Here is a 13,385-nt window from a genome sequence, read left to right on the forward strand (position 1 = left end):
CTGGAGACATTTCCACATAAAATTCATAATATTTTCTGCCCGTAGATATTTTATATACTGCCTTTAGGTTATAGGTATGGCTCTCTGATGCATTTTGCTAATGGAAAAGTTTGGGTAGATACAGACAACCAAATACATGATGCACCCCTCTCACAATTGCACAACACTGAATAGGTGCATGTTAGAATAATAATGTTGAAAGTGGAAAATTTTGAAATTTGAACAATACAAGATTGAATCTGAGAGCACTTTCAATGGAAATTGTGTACCTGAATTAAGTATTGCCATACATATTAACTACACAAGTTAATGAATGAAGCCCTTTAAACAGACCAATGCACTTCATTGTATGTATAGGTACAGGCAGATTTGGAAAAATTCCATAACAGAACCAACTACATGTTTCCAGTGAATGTTCTATTAGAGTAGTTAGCTGACTGCTCTACTAGAGTATCTCGATCTTGTACACCTCCAATGCTGATCCGGGTCCTTGTTGCATAAACTTTAGCATAAATCTACTGATAATACCTTGGAAAGATGTTTATAAGGTGGTTTTATGAGTATTTGTATTATTAGTGATCATATAATTATGCTAAGACAAAATTCCATTATAATACTCAGCATATTGATCAAGTAAAGCCTAAATATGAAGGGGGGGGGGGGGGGGGGGGCTTCAGCCCCCAAAGCCCCCCCCTGGATCCGCCCCTGATTTTCCTTTGTTGCTTCAGTACTTAACACTAGCGTTGGAGTTGTAGTGATGAGCCAAATTATTTGCATAGCCCCATCACCTTGCCTGGTGGTGCCACCTAGTTATCTGCTAAGAATAATTACTAGCTTGTAACGTGTAATGGTATTGTAAAGTAGGTGCACGTAATGACAGATTGAATGAATTAGAATCGCTGAACATGCTGTGTCGGATACTGGCATAACGTTACATGGTGACAGGAGTACAAGTGCTCACGTTGTGGTACCGTGGCGTTCTATCAGATTAGTAACGGTATCTGTTAAGGCCAGTCACGCGTTTTAATCGTCTCCGTCGTGTTGCTGTTCTCCCTACATGGCACCAATTAGAACAATTGAGTACACATGGCATCTGGTTATAGCCTTCCGCCCCCACTTCCGTTGGAGATCCATAGTACCAACGCCTCGGAGAAGTGGAAGAAGTTCTACCGGGCATGGAACAGCTACATTGTTGCAACTGAATTAAATAAGAAATCAGAAGCCGTACAATTGGCCACACTGCTAACAGTAATTGGCGAAGAGGCTCGAGAAGTGTTTGCTACCTTCACATGGGAAGCTGAGGGCGACGACGCAAAGATTGGTATAGTGATAGATAAGTTTAAATCATATTGTGAGCCACGAAAGAAGATACCGTTCGAACATTACCGTTTCAACCTCAGAGCACAAGAGCCTGGGGAGTAGTACGACCAATATCGTACTGCACTACGAATGCTTGCGCATTTCAATCGACTGTTTATCACTTGGAGATCTGCAGGGCAGCTGAGCGCATGGTCGCACAAATGAAGATAGTTAACGAAGCAACGGATACAACAGTGCATACTGTAAAAGCACCAGTACGGGGGAAGTCTGCTAATAGGCAACCTGCACAAAGCCAGCATAAGCGACCAGAACCTCAGAAACTACAGAGAGAATGTTGGAACTGTGGACAGGTACATGATGTCACTAACAGGGAGACATGCCCAGCATATTTATTTATTTATTTATTTATTTTAATACTTTTTAATGCAGTTCAAGACTGCATTAAAGGTCAGTGGGTAATAAATAGAGGGTTGTCCAACGATGCCGTTGAATGTCCAATGGGAAGTTTGGTTATCCCAATGTACCGTTGGTACAGGTAAGGTATCCTGGGATAATCCCATTGTACCAACCAGAGGGGCTCAATCCCAAGTGTCCATCCCGTACCATTTGGTACAGGTGGAACATCCCGGGATAATCCCATTGTACCAACCAGAGGGGTTCAATCCCAAGTGTCCATCCCGTACCATTGTACCATTTGGTACGGGTGGGACATCCCGGGATAATCCCATTGTATCAACCAGACGGGTTCTATCCCAAGTGTCCATCCCGTACCATTGTACCATTTGGTACGGGTGGGACATCCCGGGATAATCCCATTGTATCAACCAGACGGGTTCTATCCCAAGTGTCCATCCCGTACCATTGTACCATTTGGTACGGGTGGGACATCCCGGGATAATCCCATTGTATCAACCAGACGGGTTCTATCCCAAGTGTCCATCCCATACCATTGTACCATTTGGTGCAGGTGGGACATCCCGGGATAATCCCATTGTACTAACCAGAGGGGTTCAATCCCAAGTGTCCATCCCGTACCATTGTACCATTTGGTGCAGGTGGGACATCCCGGGATAATCCCATTGTACCAACCAGAGGGGTTCAATCCCAAGTGTCCATCCCATACCATTGTACCATTTGGTGCAGGTGGGACATCCCGGGATAATCCCATTGTACCAACCAGAGGGGTTCAATCCCAAGTGCCCATCCCGTACCATTGTACCATTTGGTACAGGTGGAACATCCCGGGATAATCCCATTGTACCAACCAGAGGGGCTCAATCCCAAGTGTCCATCCCGTACCATTGTACCATTTGGTGCAGGTGGAACATCCCGGGATAATCCCATTGTACCAACCAGAGGGGTTCAATCCCAAGTGTCCATCCCATACCATTGTACCATTTGGTACAGGTGGGACATCCTAGGATAATCCCATTGTACCAACCAGAGGAGTTCAATCCCAAGTGTCCATCCCATACCATTGTACCATTTGGTACAGGTAGAACATCCCGGGATAATCCCATTGTACCAACCAGAGAGGCTCAATCCCAAGTGTCCATCCCGTACCATTGTACCATTTGGTACAGATGGGACATCCTGGGATAATCCCATTGTACCAACCAGAGGGGCTCAATCCCAAGTGTCCATCCCGTACCATGTACCATTTGGTGCAGGTGGAACATCCCAGGATAATCCCATTGTACCAACCAGAGGGGTTCAATCCCAAGTGTCCATCCCATACCATTGTACCATTTGGTACAGGTGGGACATCCTAGGATAATCCCATTGTACCAACCAGAGGAGTTCAATCCCAAGTGTCCATCCCATACCATTGTACCATTTGGTACAGGTAGAACATCCCGGGATAATCCCATTGTACCAACCAGAGAGGCTCAATCCCAAGTGTCCATCCCGTACCATTGTACCATTTGGTACAGATGGGACATCCTGGGATAATCCCATTGTACCAACCAGAGGGGTTCAATCCCAAGTCTCGTACCATTTGGTACAGGTGGAACATCCCAGGATAATCCCATTGTACCATCGTACTATTGTACCATTTGGTACAGGTGGGACATCCCGGGATAATCCCATTGTACCAACCAGAGGGGTTCTATCCCAAGTGTCCATCCCGTACCATTGTACCGTTTGGTACAGGTAGGATAATCCCATCGTACCAACAAGAGGGGTTTAATCCCCAAGTGTCCATCTTGTACCATTATACTGGTGGGACATCCCGGGATAATCCCATTGTACCAACAAGAGGGTTTTAATCCCAAGTGTCCATCTCGTACCATTGTACCGGTGGGACATCCCGGGATAATCTCCACGTCTCCATTCCATGCCATTTTATTGATTAAACTTCCTTTTAGATTGAATGGGTTTTTTTCTCAATTTCCAATTGATGATTATTTCATTTTGTTGTCAAATATTATTTGCATAATTACATGATTACAAGTAACAATGTTGCTTTCACAATGTTGAGTTTTAAATAATAAAGGAGTTTTATAGGCACATAGTATAAGAAGTGATATTTTTAGGAGTTGGCTAATTAAGTCCTGGTAAACAGGAAGACCAACACTATAATATAGTGTTACTATCATGATTATATCACACTGTAAAGTGCAAACAACCAATTAATGATCACATGCGCATTTACATAGTAACACTCTTTTCAGTTGAAATAAAAGCTACCATTAATTAAGATAGTACTGTATGTGCTAACATGTGTTTCTATTATGCAGATCACAAAGGTACAAAAGATAAAACATAAATCGTTCCTTGCACATATGTTGAGTTATTCTGGAATACCTTGAAAGCCATGAAAATAACTGCTCACATATTTCAGTGTCAACCTAAAGTAATGTATACATTCAAAAATCATATCAAGACACACGGTAGTGTGTCGTGCGGCCCAAGAAGCCGGCGCGCCACACCGTGAGTATATTGACAGGAAGAACGAAAACGTCATTTTCACACCTTTGTATCTCGGTGATCACTTATCTGATTGGAACCAAATTTGCTACACAGTTGCCCGCCAGCCAAGGGAGTCTACATTCCAAATTTGAAGGAAATCGCTCCAGCCATTCTCTCCGAGATACGAGCTGCCAAAGTTTCGTTTTTTTTTCTTCTTCTTCGTCTTTTCGCACACTTGCAAAAATTGCTATAACAAGCAAACGCGTACTCCGATCGCCTTGAAATTTGGCACAGAGAAAGGGAGTCCAAAGGCGAATCCTAGCATCAAATTTTGTACAAATCCGATGAATGGTTCAGGAGTTATGACCGATTATTCGCGTAAAACAAGATTGATTTGTTGTCACGCCTACAGGGTAAACCGCTTCATGTAATGAGTTGAAAATTGCTATGTAGATGGAGTAACCATCGTAGGAGTGCCTTTTGGTGGTTTGAAAGGAATCGAGATAAAGACCACGGAGATATGACACAAAACCCAACCTGTGTCACAATTACGCGATCGATTTTTATGAATAAAAAAATATTAGTTTTCACGCCTACTAGGCAAACCGCTTAGAGCAATGAGCTGAAAATCGGTGTATAGCTGGAATAATCTTCATAGAAAGTCCTTGCAGTAGTACAGAAGAATCGGATTACAAACCATTGAGTTATGATTCGAAAGCCAACTCCGTGTAGCAAATGCGAGATCGAGATACTCTAATAGAACAGTCACCCTAATAGAGCATTCGGCTAATTTATTTACTCCATTATAGAATTTTATTACATCACAACTTATTCTGTAGGGAGTTCAGCTGCAAACAGTTAATCTTATAGACAGTTCAGCAAGAAAACAGTCACAATGTGGAGAGTTAAGCAAATATATCACTATAGAAATTCAGAACATTACAAGTCACACTGAAGAAAGTTCAGCTATAAACAAGTCATGCACTGTGTAGAGAATTCAGCTACAATTAAGTCACTCTCTAGAGAATTCAGTTACACAGAATTCAGCTACACACAAGTCACTGTGGAGAGAGTTCAGCTACAAACAAATTACCCTTTAGAGTGATCAGCTACAAACAAAACACTTTGCAGGGTGTTCAACTGCAACAAATCAACCTTTAGAGCGATCAGCAATGAACAAATCAACACAAATCTACCTGTAGAGAGATAAGCTAGAAACAAATCACCCTGAAGAGAGTTCAGCTACAAAAAATCACCCTGTAGAGACATCAGCTAGAAACTAGATACAATGTAAGGAGTTCAGCTACAAGCAATCACCCTGTAGAGAGTTCAGCTAAAACAAATCAACCTGCAGAGAGATCAGTTACAAACAAATCACCTTATAGAGAGTTCAGCTACAAACAAATTACCTGTAGAGAGATCGGCTACAAACAAATCAACCTGCAGAGAGATCAGCTACACACAAATCAACTTGTAGAGAGATCAGCTACAAACAAATCACCCTGTAGAGAGATCAGCTAGAAACTACACACAATGTAAGGAGTTCAGCTACAAACAAATCACCCTGTAGAGAGATCAGCTACAAACTAGACACAAAGTAAGGAGTTCAGCTACAAGCAAATTACCCTGTAGAGAGTTCATCTACAAACAAATAAACCTGTAGAGCAATCAGCTAGAAACAAATCACCCTGAAGAGAGGTCAGCTACAAAAAATCACCCTGTAGAGAGATCAGCTAGAAACAAATCACCCTGAAGAGAGGTCAGCTACAAAAAATCACCCTGTAGAGAGATCAGCTACAAACAAATTGCCCTGTAGAGAGATCGGCTACAAACAAATCAACCTGCAGAGAGATCAGCTATACACACAAATCAACTTGTAGAGAGTTCAGCTACAAACAAATTACCCTGTAGAGAGATCGGCTACAAACAAATCAGCCTGTAGAGAGTTCAGCTAAAACAAATCAACCTGCAGAGAGATCAACTACAAACAAATCACCTTATAGAGAGTTCAGCTACAAACAAATTACCCTATAGAGAGATCGGCTACAAACAAATCAACCTGCAGAGAGATCAGCTACACACAAATCAACTTGTAGAGAGATCAATTACAAACAAATCACCCTGTAGAGAGATCAGCTAGAAACTACACACAATGTAAGGAGTTCAGCTACAAATAAATCACCCTGTAGAGAATTCAGCTAAAACAAATCAACCTGCAGAGAGATCAGCTACAAACAAATCACGTTTTAGACAGTTCAGCTACAAATAAATTACCTTGTAGAGAGATCGGCTACAAACAAATCAACCTGCAGAGAGATCAGCTACACACAATCAACTTGTATAGAGATCAGCTACAAACAAATCACCCTGTGGAGAGATCAGCTACAAACTAGACAACACAAAGTAAGGAGTTCAGCTACAAGCAAGTTACCCTGTAGAGAGTTCATCTACAAGCAAATCAACCTACAGAGCAATCAGCTAGAAACACATCACCCTGAAGAGAGGTCAGCTACAAAAAATCACCCTGTAGAGAGATCAGCTAGAAACAAATCACCCTGAAGAGAGGTCAGCTACAAAAAAATCACCCTGTAGAGAGATCAGCTAGAAACAAATCACCCTGAAGAGAGGTCAGCTACAAACAAAACACTTTGCAAAGAATTCAGCTACAAACAAATCAGCTTGTAGAGAGATCAGTTACACACAAATCAACCTGTAGAGAGATAAGCTAGAAACAAATCACCCTGTAGGGAGTTCAGCTACAAGCAAAACACCCTGTAGAGAGTTCAGCAACAAAGAAACCACCATGTAGAGAGTTCAGCTGCAAACAAATCACTTTATAGAGAGTTCAGCTACAAACAAATCACTCTGTATAGAGATCAGCTAGAAACTGGACACAATGTAAGGAGTTCAGCTACACGTAAATCACCCTGTAGAGAGTTCAGCTAAAACAAATCAACCTGCAGAGAGATCAGCTACAAATAAATCACTTTATAGACAGTTCAGCTACAAACAAATTACCTTGTAGAGAGATCGGCTGCAAATTAATCAACCTGCAGAGAGATCAGCTACACACAAATCAACTTGTAGAGAGATCAGCTACAAACAAATCACCCTGTAGAGAGATCAGCTAGAAACTAGATGCAATACAAGGAGTTCAGCTACAAGCAAAATCACCCTTTAGTGAGTTCAGCTACAAACAAATCAACCTGCAGTGAGATCACCCACAAAAACGCACTTGTACAGAGTTCAGTTACAAACAAATCACCCTGTAGAGAGATCTGGTAGAAGAATTCACCTTGTAGAGAGTTCAGCAACAAAGAAATCACCATGTAGAGAGTTCAGCTGCAAACAAATCACCCAGTAAAAAGATCAGCTAGAAGAAGTTACCTTGTAGAGAGTTTAGTTACAAAGAAACCATCATATAGAGAGTTCAGCTACAGAGAAATTACCCCGTAGAGAGTTCAGCTAGAAGAAGTCACCTTGTAAAGAGTTTAGCTACAAAGAAACCATCATGTACAGAGTTCAGCTACAAACAAATTACCCTGTATAGAGATCAGCTAGAAGAAGTCACCTTATAGAGAGTTCAGCTACAAAGAAACCATCATGTAGAGAGTTCGGCTACAAAGACACCACCATGTAGAGAGTTTAGCAGCAAACAAATCACCTGTAGAGAGTTCAGCTAGAAACAAAATACCCTGTAGAGAGACCAGCTAGAAGAGGTTACCTTGTAGAGAGTTCAGCTACAAAGAAACCATCCTGTATATAGTTCAGCTACATTTCAAGTCACCCAGTAGAGAGATCAGCTGCAAAAAAATCCTGTGGGGAATAATGGGCATGTAATAAATATATGTATATAATTTGTATAATTACTAATAAAATCAAAAATAATTGAAGTAATAAAATTCTTCTTTAAGTTCTTTTCTTCTTCCTGTGGTAAAGAAAAAAACACATGGGTTAAAAAAGCCCCAAAGCCAGCCATAGGCCGGCTTTGCAGTATACAAATACAAAAAGAAGTGATATCTAATCAAAAACAGCCAAGCTGTAAAAAAAGGTGCGGCCCCCAAAAAGGCCATGGTGAAAAAAGATGTGAAATCCAAGGTGGCGGCCAAGAAATGGTTGTGATGGTAGGTTAATGGTTACATTTTAATAACGACAATTCAGGTGAATTTTGTGCCGCTTGGTCTTGGCACCAAATTCACCTGAATTGTTGTTATTAAAATGTAACCATTAACCTACCATCACAGCCATTTCTTGGCCGCCACCTTGGATTTCACATCTTTTTTCACCATGGCCTTTTTGGGGGCCGCACCTTTTTTTACAGCTTCGCTGTTTTTGATTAGATATATACACACGTACATTTTATCTTATACGTATGTGCACCAGACATGGGCCCAAGTACATGAGTACTTATACTTAAATATACTTATGTACAAATTTGAAAGTACTTGTACGTAACTTAAATACTTTCTTAATTTCTCCAATGTACTTGTACTTATACTCAAGTACTTGTACGTAAGTACTTGAGTACTTAAAGTACTTTTAAGTACTTGTAAGTACTGCACACATTATACGTAGTTTGTACACAATGGGTGTACAATGAGAACAACAAAATTGTATGAAGCAACTTCTTGCAATTATTTTAGTGCCTTCCTCAACCTTACTATGTATCGTGTAGCCATGATTAATGATGTCATAGCATTCCAGCAAACAAAAGCAATGCTGCTATCTATTTTAAGGGTTTAAGAGAGAGAATGGTTGACAAAAGCCTGAAAGTACCATGCCCTTAGGCACACTTACATACTACAATACACTGAATACAGTATGTATATATTTTGCTACAGCAAATGTACTTGTACTTTACTTAAGCACTTCCAGTATGTACTTGTACTTTACTTAAGTACTCTCTTGATTGCTGCTGGAGTACTTGTACTTGTACTTGGAAAATTCAAAAGTACTTGTACTTTACTTAAGTACTTTTAAATGTACTTGGCCCCATGTCTGAGTACTATGTGAATTCTTGCACACAGTGAGTATATACATATGTGCCACTCTGCGTGGGCAGTTCAAAAGGCCCCACCAGTGCCATAATTTGTACATGGCACTGTTGCTGATCGCAGCGAGTGCATTATAACTTATAACGCACTAGTTGCGTTTTGCAGACTGCAACAAGTGCATTATAAGTTATAATGCACTGAACACAGTGCAATATACAGATATTGCACTGGCTGCAGTTTTGTACAGCAATGCACAAGTGCCGGCAGCCGAGATCACTATAACACCTCACCTAATAGGTGGAAAGACACCTCACAGATCACTTGAATTCTTTCATAGCCTGACATGTAAAGGTCGATTGTGGGCCATAACGTCATCAATACGTGTAATGTTTACCAAGCAGCCAATAGCAATTGAAAAAGCCAACACAGTGGCCACAACTCTAGCCTACACATATATAAACATACTTATACACCTTACTAATCTGGTGCTATCTGAGCCCAGATTAAACTGTAGTTCACTACAACAATAACTCAATAAAACTATTTTATTCTACATAATACTCACCTTTACGTTCGATTGTGGTAAACAGTTTCTGTCATGCCACCAGATTTGAGTTTAGCCAGTGTGAATAGTACGAATTAGACTAGTATAGTTTAGTAGTTAGGTTTTGTTTACTTAAACCATCTATTGGCTGCTTTTTTTTCGCTCAAAAGAATCACTAAGTTGATTAGTCCAGTGCTTAGTCTATAAGGCGATTGAGTGATCATGCTGGCATGCTGAGCACTACATGATGAGAGTAGAACAGTGAATGCAGGTTAATGATATAACCCATAGTGTACTAGCTTTCAATATCTCAGGTGGCTACATTACTGTAGAGGGAACGTTATCGCAACGCATTTGGCTTGGTTACCCACAATCAATGTTAGAAACCTGGCTTTTATAAATATTACAGCTGTCTTGTGTGAGATTCTCCCCACCTATTAGTTATATAACAGTTATAGAACATGCACTTGTGCATGCTCTGCCTGTATAAACACACTTGCCTTTGGACCTGATGGCACTCAGGCTCGTGCATTTATATCAGGCAGAGCACTTGGGCCCATAACTACAGTATATAATGCACAATTAAATATATATTCACAAACTAGTGCTGACATAAAATCTACATTTCCCTGATATTATCGAATACCTGAAAGGTTTGCAAGTAATAATGTGCTTATTACTTCACTGCAAACTTTTAAGCTTTCAACACCTTGTATAGTTGTATTTAAAAGACATTGTCCTATGGTATAAATATAAAGTTATGAATTTTAAGATGGATTAGAGATCAAAGAAATACATAGCTAAATGTACTAGTGGACTTCTAATCCCTATACTTCAGTCAAAATTTGTGCATCTGAATGTGTGCCCAGCCATACTAAGAAAGTGAATTAGCTAATAAGCTTCGGTTTAGCTATGGTCCGTCTTTTACACAACATTGGTATGTATGAGAAACATCTCTGCAATCAATCCGGTTGCTTTGAAAAATATGTGCATTGTATGTACGGAAGTATACTAATGAGTACATACCTGTGGGGCTGAAGTGATATCTAGCAGTGAAAAAACCAAGGCCATTACCTTAGTCGAGTTACACTATTCTTAACCATAGCAAAGTTGGTCTGTTATTTCAGCCAGTCTGTCAGAGAAATTTTTATCCCACTAAGTAGATCTTTTATTTTAAACTTTCATAACAATCTATTAGAAGCATTTTAATTAAAGGCACCTATGTTTGGATATACATACCTCAACAATACTACCAAGGAGTCATGAAAGTATAGTTTTTTTTATTTTTTTCCATGATCCCTAATGTGTATGTACAATACCATCACACTGTACGAGATGTTACCATAATTGTTAACACAATAATTTTGTACTGTATAAATCATGACTGTAACTAACCTATTTTGTAAACTACATGACAGTGTGTATGCTCTTACAAATGACGCCCCCTATACAATTTACCAGTTGTAATGTTTTGCATATATATATACGGTATATAGACTATATTTTATATGTGTGCTATATTAAACTACCATGGCATGTCACTACATACTTTATGTATACCTTTTTTAAAGCCTCAAATGAATCTGGATTACAGTTCTTCTTACACCAAGGATCTGTGTGTCCTGAAAAGTGGAATCTATCCACTACAAAGTTTAGAGATGCTAGATGTTCTGCTGTAGGTGTTAATTCATTTCTTTTATTGCTTGTAGCAAATCTTTTCAGGTGGCATCCATCATCATAGATCACAAACTCTAACAAGTATGGGAGCAACAAATTTATGCAATTAAAGAAAACATACATAGTACGAAGTGTCTAAAAAACTTATTAATGAACTTAAGAAGCAGCAATCACTTTATATAGGAGCAGAAAACATACCCTAATCCATAGTGATGCACCTATACCACTTTTTCACTACCGATCTGATACCAACTACATTTTAGGTGGAAATGGCCAATACCGATCCGATACCAATACTTTGCCAGACAGACTTTATATTTACAAAAAATACCTAAGTAAAAACCAGCTAACTAAATAAACCAGCTGAGTTTGCTGGTTTTGTGGCCATCAATCACGAATGTAAGGATTGTTTATGACGTCAATAAATCTTATTTAGTGGCTTACTGCCCTTTCCACTGTACTAATAGTGCCAGTAGCTGGCTTCTTTCAAGGAATCCAGCACTTATATCAGCTCTTGCTCAACTGCATTCAATTTGCTATGCACGCTACTGTCTTGAAAAGCAATTAAACGACATCATACAAAGTGTCAGTTAGTATCGGGCATTTATAGCCAATACAAGTCTGATAATGCCAAAATAGGGTTGATACCTAGTATCGATATCAGTGCATCACTACTAATCCATACCATACTTAGACTAGGGTGCAGTAGAGACATTGCATGGCCACTACAAATACATGCATTATGCATGCATTTTGTAGTGGCCAAATACTTGTATATCACCTTTATTCTGGATATACTCAAATTTTATGAAATTGGTCTAGTGGTCAACTGTATGCATATGCAGTTAAAATTTATTACCTAGACTGCTAGTTTCTCTTTCATTCTCTTGAAGAAATGTGTGTACAAATCCATATATCTGGGTCTTTGACTCTGCTCCAAAAAGCTCTCCTAGCATTGTTATTGTTCCACATGGCCAGGCACCAGCAGCTATCCCTACAAACATGCATGTACCTTGGTTAAAGGCTTCAGGATAAAATATTTCTAAATGTAAATATTTCCTGAATTAATGTAGGAAGGATGTAGTGCCTGTGCATTAAACCTAGCCTACACTGATATGTTTGCGGCACTAAACCCTTCCAACAAGTTATATTGTTACTAGCCAACTAACTAACTGATGCCTTAAGCCAAGCATAATTCAACCACACTACAGCCTTGATTTCTTTACTGTTTGACATTGCTTTGGTCCAAGACATGCTTTTTCACCAACCACAACAACTAGAGTTCATGCACCGTGGACTTATGTGCCTGCGTCCTACTTTTGTGGCCTATTTCTTTCTTCAACCACATAGATGATGGTTTGCAGCAACATGTGTGGCTCCACTGCAACTGGCTGTCACTAGGATTGTCCATAATTTCCATTGTGATTGGAGGTACTTCTCATGCTGTTCCTGATTATAACATTGTATAATGGGTAATAAACAAGGCTGAATGGCTTTCCCAGTAATTGATAGTGGGGGTGCTAGTTTAATTGCATGACTGGATTTATTGCAGAGAGAGGCACTTCTTGTATTGTCATTTATAACAGGTGAAACAAAGCTGAAAACAAAGTAGAATGGTAAATGTTTCACTACTTTAAAACATACCAATAATTTAACAACCATAAATGCACATTCATAATGTACATAAACTACAAAGTTAAATATTACAAACACCATATATACATAAACTGTACCTGCAGTGTAGTGATGTTTACGATGTTTGTCTTTCTCTGTATTACATTTCAGTGCTACTGAAGTGCCAGATTCTTGATCAATAAATACTCTGATATATATATATATATATATATATATTAATGTAAACACAAATTCAAGTTAATATACCCCATACTAGCTGACTCAATTGGAGTACACTCTAAGCGCAACTTCTTTGCTTCTGA

The 13,385-nt window shown here is 39.5% G+C and overlaps 1 protein-coding gene across 1 annotated transcript in view; it reads right to left on the bottom strand.

Annotated features, from left to right (window-relative positions):
• LOC136261137 (uncharacterized) overlaps positions 1-13,385 on the bottom strand; it is a 258,251-nt gene that overhangs the window by 96,541 nt on the left and 148,325 nt on the right. The gene's annotated exons all lie outside the window — the stretch shown is intronic.

The sequence above is a fragment of the Dysidea avara genome, chromosome 1, assembly GCF_963678975.1.
Source record: "Dysidea avara chromosome 1, odDysAvar1.4, whole genome shotgun sequence".
In the NCBI taxonomy this organism is placed as follows: Eukaryota; Metazoa; Porifera; class Demospongiae; order Dictyoceratida; family Dysideidae; genus Dysidea; species Dysidea avara.